Source organism: Giraffa tippelskirchi, chromosome 1, assembly GCF_054371585.1.
Source record: "Giraffa tippelskirchi isolate mGirTip1 chromosome 1, T2T-mGirTip1v1.2.pri, whole genome shotgun sequence".
In the NCBI taxonomy this organism is placed as follows: Eukaryota; Metazoa; Chordata; class Mammalia; order Artiodactyla; family Giraffidae; genus Giraffa; species Giraffa tippelskirchi.
Window position 1 is genome coordinate 6820908 of NC_137275.1, and position 18731 is coordinate 6839638.

Here is an 18731-nt window from a genome sequence, read left to right on the forward strand (position 1 = left end):
AGTCTAGGGTCTGCTTAGAGATAACCAAACTATGATGCCCTGTATCATGTACATGGCCGGTGCTCAATAACTATTGCTGGAATGGATGAGCTTTGCTCAATTCCCCCAAACCACAGTTAACATGGAGGTTTGCAGAGGAGTTGGTGCACAATTGTGCTAATTCAGTTGACCTCTGGATGGGACCTCTCTGGGTCAGTCCCTGTGTGCACCAGGACCCCCTGTTTGGAGACACTGCTCCCCTCCCATCCACAGATGGTCCAGTTTTATCTCCAAACCTGCCCAAGGCTGGCTCAGGCCCCGCTCATGGGGATCTGAACCTGTGGGGTCCAGGAGGCAAGTATAGTGGCTGGGTGCCCACATCTGGATGTCGTCAGGCTGAAACCCTCCTCCTTGCCTGCTGCCCCCCAGGACTGGGGCCTACCCTGGTGGTTCAGATGATAAAGAATCTGCCTGAAGTGCAAAAGACCTGGGTTGGAGCCCTGGGTCAGAAAGATCCCCTGGAGAAGATAATGGGAACCCACTCCAGTATTTGTGCCTGGGGAGTCCCATGGACAGAGGAGCCTGGGGGGCTACAGTCCATGGGGTCGCAAAGAGTCAGACATGACTGAGCGACTATCACTTTCACTTTCACCAGGACTGAGTAACATCTGCCCTGAGATCCTCGTGGGCATCTCAGGGGCTCTGAATTTCTTGCTTGGCAGCTCATGTGGCTGCGTCCTAATCAGAAGCCTCCATTGCTGCAAGTCCTCATCCTTCCCCTGACTCACCGGCATCCATCCCCTCAGAGCAGCATCTGCCCAGGTTCAAGCCAGACTTACGAGGAACTGGACTTTAGAGTCACATGGTCTGAGGTTTAAGTCCTCCCTCCACTGCTTGCTGGCTGCAAGAATTTGGGCAAGATATTTATCCTTCTTGAGCCTCAGTTTTCTCATCAGTGCAATGGTGTTAGTAATGCCTGTTTCAAGGGGTTAGAGAAAGATAATATATTCAGCGTGCTCTGTATTGGCTCAGCACATAGTAGGCCCCATAATTTTCTGCTGTCTCTTCAGTGGCATTTGGGTGGTTGGAGCTGCCCGTGGTCCCTTGGCCTTGACCCTGCCTCCCCTTTCTTTCTCCATCTCAATGCCCACCCCATCATGCCTCCTGCAGAGAAGGTCTGAGCCAGGACACTGGCCTCTTAACTGGGTCATTGTCCTAGCGTCATTGTCCTAGCTGTTTTCCTCAATTCTGACTCTCTCTCTTTGATATTCATTCATCAAAGAGCCAACTGTATGCGTCAACTTATTTCCTACATTCTTGATGCTCTGGTATTGATGGTCTCACTGCCCTGGGAGAGCCTGCTCCTCCCAAGGCTCCCCAGTTTGTGGAGATAGCAAAGGGCTGGCCTGGGAAGGTGCCTCTCCATGCAAAGTGCAGTTCAGAGCCCAGAACCCTAAGCAGCTCCTTTATCCAGCTCACACACCAAGCCAATGCTCTCTCTGCCCCAAATCACCCAGGGACAGGTGCCAGGCAGCTGGGGGCAGTCCCTAGGCCCCTAAACTGGCTGGAAGTTTTGAAACCAGCCAATCTTCTTTACCCTGCCCTGTCTCTCACCTTTCCTGTGGAAAATGCACTAAAGGTCCTGGTCTAGGGTTTTCTCTCTCTTCTTCTGCCTCCTGACTAGCCAGGGGCTTCCCCAGGTGGCCCTGGGGTCATGATCTCTCTGTGTCATCATCAAAAACATCCATAACTTAAAATTCCGCGGGTCCATTTTGAGGCACTCTTACTTTGGGGAAACTGATGGAGTGTTCAGATTGTTATTAATGCGTAGGATCCCCTTGGGTGCAGATTTCTTTCCCAAGGCCCTTTAGGTGGTTCTAGGTAAGACAGTGCTAGAACCAGGTCTCATGAGCAGTGAGGTTCTTCACCATCTCTTCTGTGATTGCTGAAATGGGAGGAGCAGATTCCTGTCCGGTTTGGATCAAACACTTGTTCGTGCGTGCGTGTGTAGTCAGTCGCTTCAGTTGTGTCTGACTCTTTGCCACCCCATGGACTGTGGCCCACCAGGCTCCTCCATCCATGGGATTCTCCAGGCAAGAATACTGGAGTGGGTTGCCATGCTCTCCTCCAGGGGATCTTTCTGACCCAGGGGTTGAACTCGAGACTCCTATGACTCCTGCATTGGAGGTGGATTCTTTACCCACTGAGCCACCTGAGAAGCCCCCAAACACTTGTATCTGGAGTATTTTTAGAAAATTATAAGATAAGCATTTTTGTTGTGAAAATTAAAACAATATAGAGGTATACAAAGAAAACTGTGAATCCCTTTTTCACAAACCCCCTCCTTTGAATCCTAGTTCTCAAAGATTCCCATTAACAGACCCATAGGCACAACACTCCACACTTTTTTTTTTTTCAAACTCTGTATAAACACGTGCACATACTATGATAATTTTCTTTAAAAAGCTGGGTGCTTGTCTCCTACAACTTGCTATTTCTCTCCATGGTGTTCAGTGAGTGTCCGTCCCTGCTCGTCTGAGGTTCTGTGGTCTAAGAGGAGTCTGAGTCATCTGGACATTCCCCTAAGGATATAAATCAGGCTGCCAAGTTTTGTCAATTCAGCGATTTCTTAAAAAAAATTTTTTTTTTTTAAATTGGAAGATAGTTGCTTTACATTGTGTTGATTTCTGCCATACAATGTGAATCAGCCATTGGAATACATATGTCCCCATACAATAACAATCTTGAACCTCCCTCCACTGCACCCCCTCTTCCCACCCCACTGGGTCATCACAGAGCCCCAGGTTGAGCTTCCTGCGTTATACAGTAACTTTCTGCTAGGTATCTGTTTTACACATGGTAATGTACATGTCGGAGAAGGCAATGGCACCCCACTCCAGTACCCTTGCCTGGAAAATCCCATGGACGGAGGAGCCTGGTAGGCTACAGTCCATGGGGTCGCTGGGAGTCGGACACGACTGAGCGACTTCACTTTCACTTTTCCCTTTCATGCATTGGAGAAGGAAATGGCAATCCACTCCAGTGTTCTTGCCTGGAGAATCCCAGGAAAAGAGGAGCCCAGTGGGCTGCCGTCTATGGGGTCACACAGAGTCGGACTCGACTGAAGTGACCTAGCAGCAGCAGCAGCAGCAGCAGTGTATATGTTTCCATGCTATTCTCCCAATCCGTCCCACCCTCTCCTTCCTCCGCTGTGTTCACAAGTCTGTTCTCTGTGTCTGTGTCTCCGTTCCTGCCCTGCAAATGGGTTCATCAGGACCATTTCTTTCTGGATTCCATATATGTGTATTAATACACAGTATTTATTTTTCTATTTCTGACTTACCTCACTCTGCATAACAGGCTCTAGGTTCAGCCCCCTCCCTAAAACTGACTCAAATTCATTCTTTTTATGGAATTCAGTGATTTCTTATGAGCTCTCTCTATGCCCCAAGCTCAGAGAGGTGACCTCCATTGCTCTAGGTCACACAGCAAGGGATTGACCAGGAATGATGGTTCTCAAGCTCATCAGAATTTTCAGGGGACCCTCTTAAAACCACAGAGGCTCAGACCCCACCCCACCAGTTCAGAAGCAGGATCTTTAGGGGTAGGGCTTGGGAGCCTGCATTTTAACAAGCTCCCAGGTGATTCTGGGGACGGTCTGTTTGGGAACCCACTCCTCTAAAACGTATGTTAGCTTTCCCAGAGGGTCTGCTCCCTCGCCCCCTCTCGCAGACACTGTGGGAGAATCCTGCAGAGTGGCCCCGAGGGATGAGTGTCCAGTTAGGGAGACTGTTTCTTCAGGCAAACTCACAGTCTATTTCTGAGCTTTTATTGCCATTGTGGCTCAGCTGGTAAAGAATCCGCCTGCAATACGGGAGACCTGGATTTGATCCCTGGGTTGCGAAGATCCCCTGGAGAAGGGAAAGGCTACCCACTCCAGTATTCTGGCCTGGAGAATTCCATGGATTGGATAGTCCATGGGGTCGCAAAGAGTCAGACACGACTGAGCGACTTTCACATATGATACTTCCTTGCTGGAGGTTAGCAGGCTTCCAGACTTTGGCATTCACCTCTCTTCCTGGTTTCTCTCACCCTACACTTTCACTGAAATCCCTCTTGAAAATGCCCTTGATGCTTTTTTTTTTTTTTAAAGAACGAGAATTATTGCAGTTTCTTGCTAGGAGATGGAGAAAGGACATATGCTGATAAGGAGACAGAGCAACTTCATAAGGAATTCCTGGCTCAGGCACCTCTCCCATTATACCCTCTAATCTCCTCTCCCTGGGAGCCTCATGGGCTCAGTTCACACTCCAGAAAGGAGCCTGCCTCTAAGGGAGGTCCCTCAGGACTCGTGGAGTGTGGAAGGCAGGGCTCACACCCCTGGGCTGGGCGGCTTTCTGGGTCAGATGCCTGTAACAGAGCTGAAGGGGCGCTGGGCTTGGGAGAGAAGGTTCAGTTCACCTACAGGGCTGTCTCTCCACCCTTTTCTGCCCTGTGGGGCTGACACGAAGGTTGTGTCCATGCTGGGCCATTGTGGTGAAAAGTGAATGAGTCAAGGTAAGGTAAGTGCCTCTAGACACACAGATACACATGGCATGGACTGCGATGGGATGAATGTGCAATTTCAGTCTCCTGGGAGAAAATGGAGCCAGGTTTCTCCATCTCTGGAGTGGAGAGTCTAGGGATTTTGATAAGAAGAGCATTTAAATGCCATGTGGATGAGACAGAGGATGAGATGGTTGCATGTCATCACCGACTCAATGGGCATGATTTTGAGTAAACTCCAGGAGTTGGTGATGGACAGGGAGGCCTGGTGTGCTGCTGTCCATGGGGTCGCAAACAGTCGGACATGACTGAGCGATTGAACTGAACTGAACTGAAAACTTTCTCCAACAAAGCTGTTCAAACACTATCATTCAATCCAAGGCTAAAGAAATATTCTAGAAAAGTTGGTTTACTCTTGCTTAAAGTAAGTCCAGGGAATAACCTAGATATCATGAATGCTTTCTCCCATCCCTCCTTCCCTCTGTGGTCTCTTGCCTCCCTCACTCCCTGTGTTTGTGGGACCCTGGTAAAGTTGTGAGTTGAAAGATCAGGGTTCAAATCTTACCTTATCTACTAAATTTCTTTATGCGTCAGCTTTTTAATCCAGAAAAAAAATGAGAATTAAAATACCTACTAATCCAGATGATTTTGAGGGCCAATAACAATTGTTGATATTTATAAGACACTTAGTTATATGCCCCCTGGAGAAGGCAATGGCAACCCACTCCAGTATTTTTTCCTGGAAAAATCGCATGGGCAGAGGAGCCTGTAGGGCTACAGTCCATGGGGTCGCAAAGAGTCGGACATGACTTAGTGACTGAGCACCAGTATATGCCCAGTGCCTTACCTGTATTAACACGTTTAGTCTTTATAGTTATCCTATGAGGCAGGTACTACTATGATCCCATTTTGCAGATGAGAAGACTGAGAGAGTGAGAGATTAAAAAACTTGCCCAAAGTCAGACAGCTAGTAAGGAACAAATCTACAATCCTCACTAGTGTGTGTGCTCAGTCGTGCCCGACCTTTTACAACTCCATGGACTGTAGGCTGCCAGGCTCCTCTGACCATGGAATTTTCCAGGCAAGAATACAGGAGTGGATGGCCATTTCCTCCTCCTGGGGATCTTTCTGACTTAGGGATCGAACCTGTGTCTCCTGCATTGGCAGGCAGATGCTTTACCACTGAGCTACCTGGGAAGCCCAGTTCTCACTATTTCAACTTGGTTTCTCAGATGAAAATTCTGATGCACCTGTATTGGCTATGTTAATAGAAGAGAATAAGTCTCTTTTAACCTGTGGGTAATTTTGCCCAGATGGTGATACTTTTTCCTGTTAGCTTTTTTTCTTCCTGCTTCCTCTTTGCCATACAACCTTAAGCCTCACCACATGGATAAAGCTCTCTCCATATCTTATTTTCAAATGGTTTATGATTTATAAGGCATATTTGCATATATTGCACTTGATTTTTTATAACACTTGTAGCCATGAGACACAGTAAGTGTTGTTATGGGCCCCTATATGGAGATGAGGAAATGTAGCCTCAAAGTTAGGGCAGGACACCCAGTGGGATTCTCAGCTCTCTTCTGACTGGCACTGGTTTCTGGACTGGGCGTTGTAATGTTCCTACAGAGAGCCCTGCTTTTTACTGTCTACCCGCTATCTGTTCCTGCTTCTGGAAGGGCCTCTTGATTTTCCACTGGGGACCTTTTTCTCTCTCCACCCATGCTCCAGCCTTTCCAGGTTATTACATTGCTCTGGTCACAGTGATTCATTCTTGGGAGTGGGGAAGGGCTAGTGACTTACATGAGTCTAGGGAACCTCAACGCTGGGATGACTTTAAGATGTGAGCCTAGAGCTGTTGGTGACCCTTTCTGTCTCTTTCAGGAGAGACCTGATCAACCATAAAACCACCTCAGAGAAAAGCAGAACTGAGAGATGCAGAAAGAACAGGAGTTCAGACTGTGTTCCTTAGAGTACCTGGATCCAACCGAACCTGGTAGATGTTCAGCCTCAGACTTATGCATTAATGAATTCCTCCTCCCCATTTTTTTTTGCTTTGAAGCATTTGAATTGGGTCTTCTCTCACTTTAAGTTGAGAGAGTGCTAGCTAATAGCCTTTCCAGAGAAATTGCTTCTCAGGGTATTTTTAATTTTATGATTTAATTATTTTTCCCCTATTTTCATTAGAATGCCTGGTACTGATTAGGTGCCCATAAATATTCGTCAATTCATTAATCATAAGCTTAGTAGAAGATGAGAATTTTGAACTATTGCTTAAAAATCTTTGCACACTGGGCAAATATGACCTTTCTTGAAATATCCAGAGAAATTTGGAATAACTTTTCTTTGGGGTTCTTTCCAACTTGCTTTATTTCCCTCTGAGATCAACCATAATTCACATGGATTTACACTGGAGAAAGTCATATTTTATTTTTAGTACTGTGTGCTCAAATTCCTTCCTAAGAATTTTTACCACTTAAGCCCAAAGATCTGATTTTTCTGAAGTACAAGGTGGACCATCTCGCTCCTCTTCATATAATGCTCCATGAATTCTTCTTGTTTACAGAAGGAACTCCCAAAATGGATCTATAGATTTTAACAAACACCCTGATGTCATGCTCAGCTTGATGTATCAAGTTAGTTACACTTCAGTTCCCAGTTTTTCACCAATCATTTATCTAGCTTTTGCAGAGAGGGTATTTTGTAGATGTGATTAGAATCTGTAACTGGTTGACTTTAAGTAAGGGAAGGTTTCCTAGATAACCTGGGTGGGCATAGTTCAATCAGTTTAAAGGTCTTAAGCACAGAGCTGGGGCTTCCCTGAGAAAGAAGACATTCCACTTGCAGACCTTAACATCAGCTCATCCCTGACAATTCTAGTCTGCCTTTCCTGGAGGTCTCCCTGACAGATTTCAGACTCTCCAGACAATCTTCCCAACCATGTAATCCAGTGTTTCACAGTACATCTCTTAATATACATTACCTCCAACTGGTTCTGTTTCTCTGGTTGAACACTGACGTATACAACTGGTAAACCTGTCACTCCCCAAAGAGTCAGGTGGGAGGGGAAATAAGACCATCATGTTCATAAGGGCCCTTGTCCCATCACAAAGACTAAGTCTGTGGGATAAAGCCTGAAGTTTTTAACGTGATGCACAGTTCTCCATAACCTGCCTCTGCTGACCCCATTAGCCTGATTTCCTGCCTCCCCAACCTTTTCATATCTCAGCCAGGATTACCAAAACACCTGGGCCTCTCTAGAGGGTTCATGAAAGTCTATGTTGGGAGAAAGGAATGCACCTCAGAACTTCCTGAGTGCATCAGGTAAGGCTTCCCACTCTCTCAGCTCCAAGCCTCTGTGGATCTGTCAAGGTTCTTGCTTCTCCTTTCTTCGTCAGCCTCACTCACCACCACTCTGCCTTGAGACCCTCAGGGAAGCCTCATCATGTCCTTTATGCAAGTTCATGTCCGTCATGCTCCCAGGTCAGCATTCATCCCATGGACTCTCATTCTGACAGCCCCTTCTTCAGCTCAGCTTCCACCCCTTCCAGGGGTAGACCAGATGTCCTCCCCTGGTTTCCCTTGGAATTCAAGTTCCATTCATGCCAGCAAAGTCCTCTGTATCCTCCTCCTCATTTGTGGATGTCCTTTCACTTCTTTGCTCTGACCAAAGCCTGGGTCTCCACTACAGTCATCGCTGTCCCTGCAGCCCACTCAAGTGGTAGCTGCTTCCTACTTCACTCCTCATTCCACTGGGCCTGGACGTGAAGTAGGTCACCTCTTTGCTCCTTCCTGCTCTTTCCAGATCATTCATTCTCCTCCTTCTAGTATCCGTCCAGCAGTGAGTCTCATGTCATTAGTCCATGCCATCCACCAGTCATCTCCTGATCTATACTGCATGCCTCACTTTTGGATATGTTGGCTCCTGGCCCCGTGACTCTCTCCAACATCACTGTCATAATTCTCAGTGACTTCTGTATCTTCTACTTAGAAAACCCGTCACCTACCCTGGCTTCACAGTTTCTGTGGGAGTGTAATAAACACACAACATATATTGTATAGGAATGGAAATTATCATACATAATCATACAATAATGTATAGAAATATATAAAGTAAATTTTATATATGTAGTAATACATATTACTCTATATACTAGGTACATTACTCATATGTTACCTTCTTCAGACATTTTCCCTCCAGTCACTGGCCCATTTCACTGGTCTTCTTTATTGTAAACTCCTTGAATAAATGATCTCTACCCCTATCTACAGTTTCATCCATCCCTTCTTCTCCTAAGCCTACCCCATCTGGCTTCAGCCCACCACTCCTCTGAAATCACCTTTGTCAAGGTCATCAACAATCCCACGTGTCTAAATCAGTGGTCCCTTCTCAGTCCTCTTGGTACTTGACTTACTTCTCTTCCTTTCTTTCCTTCACTCATCCTGAGGAACCTCTGTCTCTTGGTTTTCCTCTTGCCTTTTGTTTTTCATTGCCTGCCTTCCTGGGTCTGTTACTCCTCCTAACCCATAAATGTTGGAAACCCAGGCTCTGTCCTCAGATCCTTTCTCTTCTCTATCGACATTCTCTCTCTTGGTGAGCCCATCCAGTCTCATGACTTGAGATGTCTATTTCCAATTCAGAGCTTCCTCCTGAACTCTGGACTCACATCCAGTCATCCCTAGACATCTCCACGTGTGTGTCTAATAGATTCCATGACCCTAACGTGTTCAACAAGGAGCTCCTGACGTCTGCTTCCCCAATCGCTGCTGCTTCTTCAGATCCCTAGATGATAACAAACTCAGATGTCCAGGCCAAATAACTTGGAGACCCCTTGATTCTCTTCTTTCCCATGAATGCTTCCAACTCTCCTTAAATGTTATCTCAAGCATCTTAAACATTATCTCAAGCATCTCACCAGTGCTCAGCATCTCCAACTGCTGCCACCTTTGCCCTTATCAACAGAATCTCCTGCCTGAATTAGTACAACCACATCGATTTGGACTTCTTGCTCCTGCTCTTGGGGAAGACACTCAACAGAGAAATATTGTTATGATCCCCAGATTGATCCTTCATGGGAGGTCCATATGACCCTTCTTAGGGTGAAAATGAAAGGCTTAGAATGAACCACAGGTCTGCCCTTCTCCACCACGTTACCTCATAGTCTATTTCTCTCTCCTTCACTCTTTGTGGCTCCAACCATACTGTCCCTGTGCTGCTTCTGAAGCATATTCCTGTCACAGAAAGATTGCTTACATTCTTCTTCCTGGAAAGATTTCCCTCAGATGTGTGTCTCTGTCTCTATTGAATCTCTGTTTCTATGTCATTGTGATATTGTGATATATATACATTTGCTCTTCCACTAGGTTCTGACACAGAGCTTCTAAAACTCTTGGAATTTCCTAGGTGATGAGACTCATAAAGGTATCTTCTGTTATCTTATTGTTGTTGTTTAGTAGCTAAGGGTTTATTCAGGATCAGCAGAGAATTGCAATTTGTGCTCTGCAAAACCACACTGAACTGTGTGCAAGCCCCGGTATGGCAGGGGAAGAACTTTTTTCTTCTTTTTTAAAAATTTTATTGGAGTATGGTTGCTTTATAATGTTATGTTAGTTTCTACTGTATGGCAAAGTGAGTCAGCTATTTGTATACATATAGCCCCTCTTTTTATATGTCAGCTATTTGTATACATATATCCCCTCTTATATATGGATACACACATCCCAAAAAAGATGTCCTTTTCATTATAGGGGACTGGAATGTAAAAGTAGGAAGTCAAGAAACACCTGGCGTAACAGGCAAATTTGGCCTTGGAGTACAGAATGAGGCAGGGCAAAGGCTAATAGAGTTTTGCCAAGAGAAAGCACTGGTCATAGCAAACACCCTATTCCAACAACACAAGAGAAGACTCTACACATGGACATCACCAGATGGTCAACACCGAAATCAGATTGATTATATTCTTTGCAGCCAAAGATGGAGAAGCTCTATACAGTCAGCAAAAACAAGATGGGAGCAGACTGTGGCTCAGATCATGAACTCCTTATTGCTAAATTCAGACTTAAATTGACGAAAGTAGGGAAAACCACCAGTCCATTCAGGTATGACCTAGGTCAAATCCCTTATGAGTATACAGTAGAAGTGACAAATAGATTTAAGGGACTAGATCTGACAGACAGAGTGCCTGATGAACTATGGACAGAGGTTCGGGACATTGTACAGGAGACAGGGATCAAGACAATCCCCACAGAAAAGAAATGCAAAAAAGCAAAATGGCTGTCTGAGGAGGCCTTACAGATAGCTGGGAAGAGAAGAGAAGCAAAAAGCAAAGGAGAAAAGGAAAGATAGTCCCATCTGAATGCAGAGTTCCAAAGAATAGAAGGAGAGATAAGAAAGCCTTCCTCAGTGATCAATGCAAAGAAATAGAGGAAAACAACAGAATGGGAAAGACTAGAGATCTCTTCAAGAAAATTAGAGATACCAAAGGAACATTTCATGCAAAGATAAGCTTGATAAAGGACAGAAATAGTATGGACCTAACAGAAGCAAAAGATATTAAGAAGAGGTGGCAAGAATACACAGAAGAACTGTACACAAAAGATCTTCATGACCCAGATGATCACAATGGTGTGATCACTCACCTAGAGCCGGACATCCTGGAATGTGAAGTCAAGTGGGCCTTAGAAAGCATCACTATGAACAAAGCTAGTGGAGGTGATGGAATTCCAGTTGAGCTATTCCACATCCTCAAAGATGATGCTGTGAAAGTGCTGCACTCAATATGCCAGCAAATCTGGAAAACTCAGCAATGGCCACAAGACTGGAAAAGGTCAGTTTTCATTCCAATTCCAAAGAAAGGCAATGCCAAAGAATGCTCAAACTACCGCACAATTGCACTCATCTCACATGCTAGTAAAGTAATGCTCAAAATTCTCCAAGCCAGGCTTCAGCAATACATGAACCGTGAACTTCCAGATGTTCAAGCTGGTTTTAGAAAGGCAAAGGAACCAGAGATCAAATTGCTAATATCCACTGGATCATCGAAAAAGCAAGAGAGTTCCAGAAAAACATCTATTTATGCTTTATTGACTATGCCAAACATATATTTCTGCTTTATTGACTATGCCAAAGCCTTTGACTGTGTGGATCACAGTAAACTGTGGAAAATTCTGAAAGAGATGGGAATACCAGACCATCTGACCTGTCTCTTGAGAAACCTGTATGCAGGTCAGGAAGCAACAGTCAGAACTGGACATGGAACAACAGACTGGTTCCGAATAGGAAAAGGAGTACGTCAAGGCTGTATATTGTCACCCTACTTATTTAACTTATATGAAGAGTACATCATGAGAAATGCTGGGCTGGAAGAAACACAAGCTGGAATCAAGGTTGCCAGGAGAAATATCAATAACCTCAGATATGCAGATGACACCACCCTTATGGCAGAAAGTGAAGAAGAACTAAAGAGCCTCTTGATGAAAGTGAAAGAGGAGAGTGAAAAAGTTGGCTTAAAGCTCAACGTTCAGAAAACTAAGATTATGGCATCTGGTCCCATCACTTCATGGCAAATAGATGGGGAAACAGTGGAAACAGTGTCAGACTTTATTTTTGGGGGCTCCAAAATCACTGCAGATGGTGACTGCAGCCATGAAATTAAAAGACGCTTACTCCTTGGAAGGAAGGTTATGGCCAACCTAGATAGCATATTTAAAAGCAGAGACATTACTTTGCCAACAAAAGTCCATCTAGTCAAGGCTATGGTTTTTCCAGTGGTCCTGTATGGATGTGACAGTTGGACGGTGAAGAAACCTGAGCGCAGCAGAATTGATGCTTTTGATCTGTGGTGTTGGAGAAGACTCTTGAGAGTCCCTTGGACTTCAAGGAGATCCAATCAATCCATCCTAAAGGAGATCAATCCTGGGTGTTCATTGGAAGGACTGATGTTGAAGCTGAAACTCCAATACTTTGGCCACCTCATGGGAAGAGTTGACTCATTGGAAAAGACCCTAATGCTGGGTAGGATTGGGGGCGGGAGGAGAAGGGGACAACGGAGGATGAGATGGTTGGATGGCATCACTGACTCGATGGATATGGGTTTGGGTAGACTCTGGGAGTTGGTGATGGACAGAGAGGCCTGGCATGCTGCAATTCATGGGGTCGCAAAGAGTCGGACACGACTGAGCGACTGAACTGAACTGATCCCCTCTCTTTAAAAATTTCTTTCCCATTTAGGTCAGCCCAGGGCATTGAGTAGGTTCTCATTAGTTGTCTATTCTATACATAGTAGTGTATATATGTCAATCCCAATCCCCCAACTCATCCCACCTCCCTCTCCCTCTTTGATGTCCACATGTTTGTTCTCTACGTCTGTGTCTCTATTCCTGCTCTGTGAATAGGTTCATCTGTATCATTTTTCTAGATTCCACATATATGTGTTAATACAGGACATTTGCTTTTCTCTTTCTGACTTCCCTCTGTGTGACAGTCTACAGGTCAGAGGAAGAGGAAGTTGGGAGGGCTCTGGTACAGAGTTGGTGGCTTTTAACTGGCTGAGCCCTTGCCAGAAAGGAAGAGGAGTCTTTGATCACATGGCATGAGAGCCTCCCCTTCTCGTCTCCTAATTTTATTTAATTGAGGTTTCTGTTTATTAATTTTTTACATTTATTTTCTGTTTATCATCTGTACTTACCTGTAGCTTCATCTATACCAATACCTATACCAACACTTACATTGACGTCTACACCTGTATCTGCACTTGTATCATCATTTTCCACCACTTTTTAAAGATTTGCTCTCAAGCTGCAGTTGGTCAATGAGGCTTCTCTGGACCATTATTCTTAAAATTGCAAATCCAACCATTCCACACCCTTTTAAACTTTATTTTCTCCATCATATGTGTCATCTAACACGTTATTGTGGACAAAAAATGTGTCCTGCCTCTTCAGTAAACAAAAAAGGTTGCCTGCCATTCCTGTAAACAAAGGATGTTGTGGTCAACAAGCTCTCAGCCACTGCAGCCGCCCCAGACGGCGCACCCTGAGGGGATTCAGCATGGAGAAAAACAGGCCGCTGGCCCTAGACAGTTAAGATGCATAGCTCAGAAATGGTTTCAATGAGGACAGACACTTGCATCTACCCGAACATAGAAAAGCAGTAAAATCATTAACTTGAGTTGTTTGTTTGTGATTAGCAGTTATCTTTTGATGTTTGATTACAGCAAAAACTCCTATCTATCCTGGCTCCCTCTTTCCCTCTTTGAACAGTTCCTCAGAATTATCTGAGAGTTTGTCTCTTGGCCTCTAGTTCTTAGCAAGTTCTCCGAATAAAATGTAACTTGCAACTCTTACATTGTGCGTTTTTTTCATTGACACTGCGTGTTTATTTATTTTTGTATCACCTTTTCTCCTCATAAGATGAAAGATGATTGAGGGTAGGTATTTTCATCCATGCTTTTGGTTGCCGAGTACAGAGCATTTAGAATAATATCTGGCGAGTATGAGGGATGTGTACAGGTTGATGAAATAATTAAAGCTGCTGCTGCTGCTGCTAAGTCGCTTCAGTCGTGTCTGACTCTGTGCGACCCCATAGACGGCAGCCCACCAGGCTCCCCCGTCCCTGGGATTCTCTAGGCAAGAATACTGGAGTGGGTTGCCATTTCCTTCTCCAATGCATGAAAGGGAAAAGTGAAAGTGAAGTCGCTCAGTCGTGTCCGACTCTTAGCGACCCCATGGACTGCAGTCTACCAGGCTCCTCCGTCCAGCACTATTGATACTATGCATAAAATAGATAATTAACAAGAAGCTACTGTACAACACAGCGAACTCTACTTAATGCCCTGTGGTGACCTACATGGAAAGGAATCTAAAAAAGAGGGGCTGTATGTCTACATAGGGCTGATTCACTTTGTTGTACAGAAGAAGTTAACACAACACTGTAAAGCAACCATTGTTGTTCAGTCGCTAAACTCTGCCTGGCTCTTTGTGACCCCATGGACTGCATCGTGCCAGGCTTCCCTGTCCTTCATTACCTTCCATAGTTTGCTCAATTTCATGTCCATTGAGTCAGTGATGCTATTCAACCATCTCATCCTCTGTCACCCTCTTCTCCTTTTGCCTTCAATCTTTCCCAGCGTCACTCTTTTCCAGTGAATCAGTTCTTTGCATCAAGTGGCCAAAGTATCGGAGCTTCAGCTTCAGCATTGGTCTTTCCAATGAAAGTTAATTTTAAAAAAGCTAGCAATGTTGATAAACACTATTTAATGGGGGCCCATGAGTGCTCACACACATCTAAGTCTTTAATTACACAGTTTCTGTAGTCAGCCTCCCTCCACGGGGGCCCTGGAGGAGTCTCAAGTGAAAGAGGCCAAGCAAAGGAACATTTTGTTAGAGCTGGTTCTTGGGTCACAAACACGGAAGAAGGACCCCAGAACCCTGGTGGGCTGGGCTGGGACTCAGGCATGGTTCGTGCTCTCTGCGGATATTACTGCCATTGCCAGCAAAGGCAGGTCCAGGGAAAACAAAAACAAACAGACAGCTTTTTCCTTTGGCTTCTAGGTCTGGTTTTGAACATAACAGTCTGGTATTCAAGCTTTCTGGCTGGTGAAATAAAATGCCACAAATAGAATGTCCTTAGTCAACTTCATTACATTTTTTGATTGGTCTTACGATGGGGTCTGTCTGTCGTTAGGCAGAACGGCTTAATGTAAGGTGGGTGGGGGGTCCAGGAAGGGGAACACATGTAAACCCATGGCTGATTCATGTCAATGTATGGCAAAAACTATTACAATATTGTAAAGTAATTAGCCCCCAACTAAAATAAATAAATTTATAAAAAAAAAAAAAAGATGTAATCTGTAAGGTGAAGATTGTCAAACTTTCAATGTATGTCCACTTTATTGTGAATTGTTTGTCAAGGGAGCCTGCGATCGGTGTTGAAACCATAAGCATCCTGGCAAATCTACTGAGCAGCCTGGCCACCTGACAGTCCATTTGCAGAACAATGGTCCTAGTGGTCTTGGAATTTAAATCCGAACCTGTCAGCACTCTCCTGTTCACAGCCCGGGAAAAGCTTTGAGCATCCCTCAGGATGAAGCTCAAAGCCCTAGGTCTGAGATGCTCTGGACCTCCACTCCCTTCTGACCTCACATGTCCACCTCACGTGCTTCTTTCCAGTCACCTGGCATCCTCCTGTTCCTGCAACAAGCCAAGCATCATCAGTCCTGCCTCCTCTCCTGCTTGTTACAGCCCAGCCCAGGTGCTGGTGTGGCTCATTCCTCTGCCTTCAAGTCTCAGCTCAGATGGTGGCTTTCCATGGCCCCAGCTGCTTTGATGGAGAAGGCACTGGCGACCCACTCCAGTACTCTTGCCTGGAAATTCCCATGGACGGAGGAGCCTGGTAGGCTACAGTCCATGGGGTCGCTGGAAGTCGGACATGACTGAACGACTTCACTTTCCCTTTTCCCTTTCATGCATTGGAGAAGGAAATGGCAAACCCACTCCAGTGTTCTTGCCTGGAGAATCCCAGGGACGGGGGAGCATGGTGGGCTGCTGTCTATGGTCACACAGAGTCTGACACGACTGAAACGACTTAGCAGCAGCAGCAGCAGCTTCTCTGACCCATCTGTCTAAACAACACACCTGCCTTCTTTCGTTTCACTTTCTTCTTCATGGTCCTCATCACTTGTGGCACGCGCACATGCACGCGCACACACACACACACCCCCACACACACCCCTGTGTTTTCTTTGTCTGTCTGTCCCTCAAATGGGCTCTGCCAGGAGGGAGTTTGTTTTCATTACAGCTCTGTCCCAAGTGCCTAGACTAGTGCCAGCCTTTTGTGGATTCTTAATCCTGTTTCCCCACGACTGTAGTGGTTTTGTGGTAACCAGGAGTCCCAACAGGCAAGGCAAGTGTCAGTTGCTCAGTCGTGTCCGACTCTTTGTAACCCCATGGACTGTAGCCCACCAGACTCCTCTGTCCATGGGATTTCCAAGGCAAGAATGTTGGAGTGGGTTGCCATTGCTGTTTCCAGGGGATCTTCCTGAACCAGGGATTGAACCCAGGTCTCCTGCATTGCAGATTCTTTACCGTCTGAGCTAATACAGGAGCTAATAGGAAAGCCAAAGAGACCAGTAATTACTCAGTTACATGAGATGAAAGAGGGGCTTCCCTGGTGGCTCAGTGATGGAGGGTGGAGAGTCCACTTGCCAATACAGGGGGACACGGGTTCAAACTCTGATCCGGGAAGATTCCATGTGCCACAGAGCAACTAAGCCCATGCCTCACAACTACAGAGCCTGTGCTCTAGAACCTGCGGGCTGCAACTACTGAGCCTGTGCGCCTCAGCTACTGAAGCCCGAAGGCCCGTGTTTCCACAACAAGAGAAGCCGCCATAATGAGACGCATGCGCACTGCAACTAGAGAGTAGCCCCTGCTCACCGCGATCGGAGGAAGCCATCACGGACAGCCAAAAATAAATTAAACAAAAATTCTAAAAGGAGATGAAAGAGAGGGGAATAGAGAAAAGGAAAAAGAGAGAGGGAGGGAGAGAGAAAAGGAGACTGAGATGCATGGACGGAGAGACAGGAAGAAATAAAGAGAGAGAGTGAGAAAATCACTATTCAAGAATCCCCAAACTCCTTCCCTTGTTCTCAAGAGAGAATTCTCCTCCTGGGATTTCTGAAACCCTGACTGAATCTAGACCTGGTCCACTGCTGTCTGTGCTCTTCCCATCATAACGTGGGCGAGGGGAGGGCGGGCCAGGAAAGGAGAAGCCAGAACTCCCACCAGACGCCACCGCCTGCTCCATTTCTTCCACCAGCTTCCCCTCAAGTCTGAGCACAAAACTTTCCCTAACTGACCCTTACGATTTTAAATAATCCAAGGGAGACAGTCTAAATCTGAAACGTTGGGAGCGAAGAACCTGATCCGCTCGGGAAAGCTGATGCTTATTAAAATCTTCAAAGGCCGAACAGGCGAACAGCCCGTGTTTTAAATTATCTCCCTCTCGTTTGTCATGTCGGCAGCAACTTCCACAGCACTAAAATCCAAAGCTCCAAGAAAGCACGTCTCCTCCTGCGCGCACCTCTCTGCTGGAGAATTTCCAGAACATTCTCCAGACTCGTGGGTCACGGAGAAAGAATACGTGTGGTCAGGGCCTCTCTGACACAGGCTGCGCTTGGGACAAGTTATTTCCAAAACTGAGATGAGTTTAGAGAGGTCTTTATGGTTCAGGGTTTAAAATAAAACTTCGGTCGGGAAGGCTCACGTGTTTCACTTAAAATGCAAAATATATGGGTGGTGTCATGGTGGCTATTTTTATACGAGGCTTCTTGGAGACAAACATTTGCTATCAATTTCAACCTACCAAGCAGAAAGAAGGGAATATAATTTTTTTTCTAGTGCTTACTTACTCTCTTCTGGATGCTTGCAATACACACTTAACCAGCTCACTGTCCTGATCTTAAGCAATGGTCCCAGTTCCAACCTTCTAGAGAAGGAACAAAGAGCATCATCATGATTCCTTCAATTTCCCTCCTATCCTTAATTTGGGCTTCCCTGGTGGCTCAGTGGTAAAGAATCTACCTGCAATGCAGGAGACCCAGATTTGATCCCTGAGTCAGGAAGATCCCCTGGAGAAGGGCATGGCAACCAACTCCAGTATTCTTGCTGGGAAAATCCCATGCACAAAGAAGCCTGTTGGTCTACAGTCCACATGGTCACAAAGAGTCAGACATGACTGAAGTGACTAAGCGCATGTGCGCGCGCACACACACACACACACACACACACACACACACACACACACACAACCATCCTTAATTTACTCACATTCCCATCCATCCTCTCTCACTTCCTGCCTCTCTCCGTGGACACAGGTGTGACTCAGGACTCATGATTGTTCAAGCCCAAGCCTTTCCCAGTCCATCCTAAAGGAAATCAACCCTGAATATTCATTGGAAGGACTGATGCTGAAGTGAAGCTCCAATACTTTGGCCACTTGATGCAAAGAGCTGACTCACTGGAAAAGATCTTCATGCTGGGAAAGATTGAAGGCAGGGGGAGAAGGGGGTGTCAGAGGATGAGATGGCATCACCGACTCAGTGGACATAGATCTGAGCAAACTCCTGGACGTAGTGAAGGACAGGGAAGCTTAGCATACTGTAGTCTATAGGGTTACAAAGAGTCAGACACAACTTAGGGACTGAACA

The 18731-nt window shown here is 45.7% G+C and overlaps 1 protein-coding gene and 1 long non-coding RNA gene across 3 annotated transcripts in view; both read right to left on the reverse strand.

Moving 5' to 3' along the window:
• The window catches only part of C1QTNF7 (C1q and TNF related 7), a 135017-nt gene that overhangs the window by 57858 nt on the left and 58428 nt on the right, over positions 1 to 18731 (reverse strand). The window lies entirely within an intron of this gene.
• On the reverse strand, positions 10077 to 17978 carry LOC145510056 (uncharacterized). The gene is made up of 2 exons (XR_014056652.1): positions 17789 to 17978; positions 10077 to 12699 (listed from the first exon to the last, which is right to left on the reverse strand). It is a non-coding gene; the product is annotated as an uncharacterized LOC145510056 (long non-coding RNA).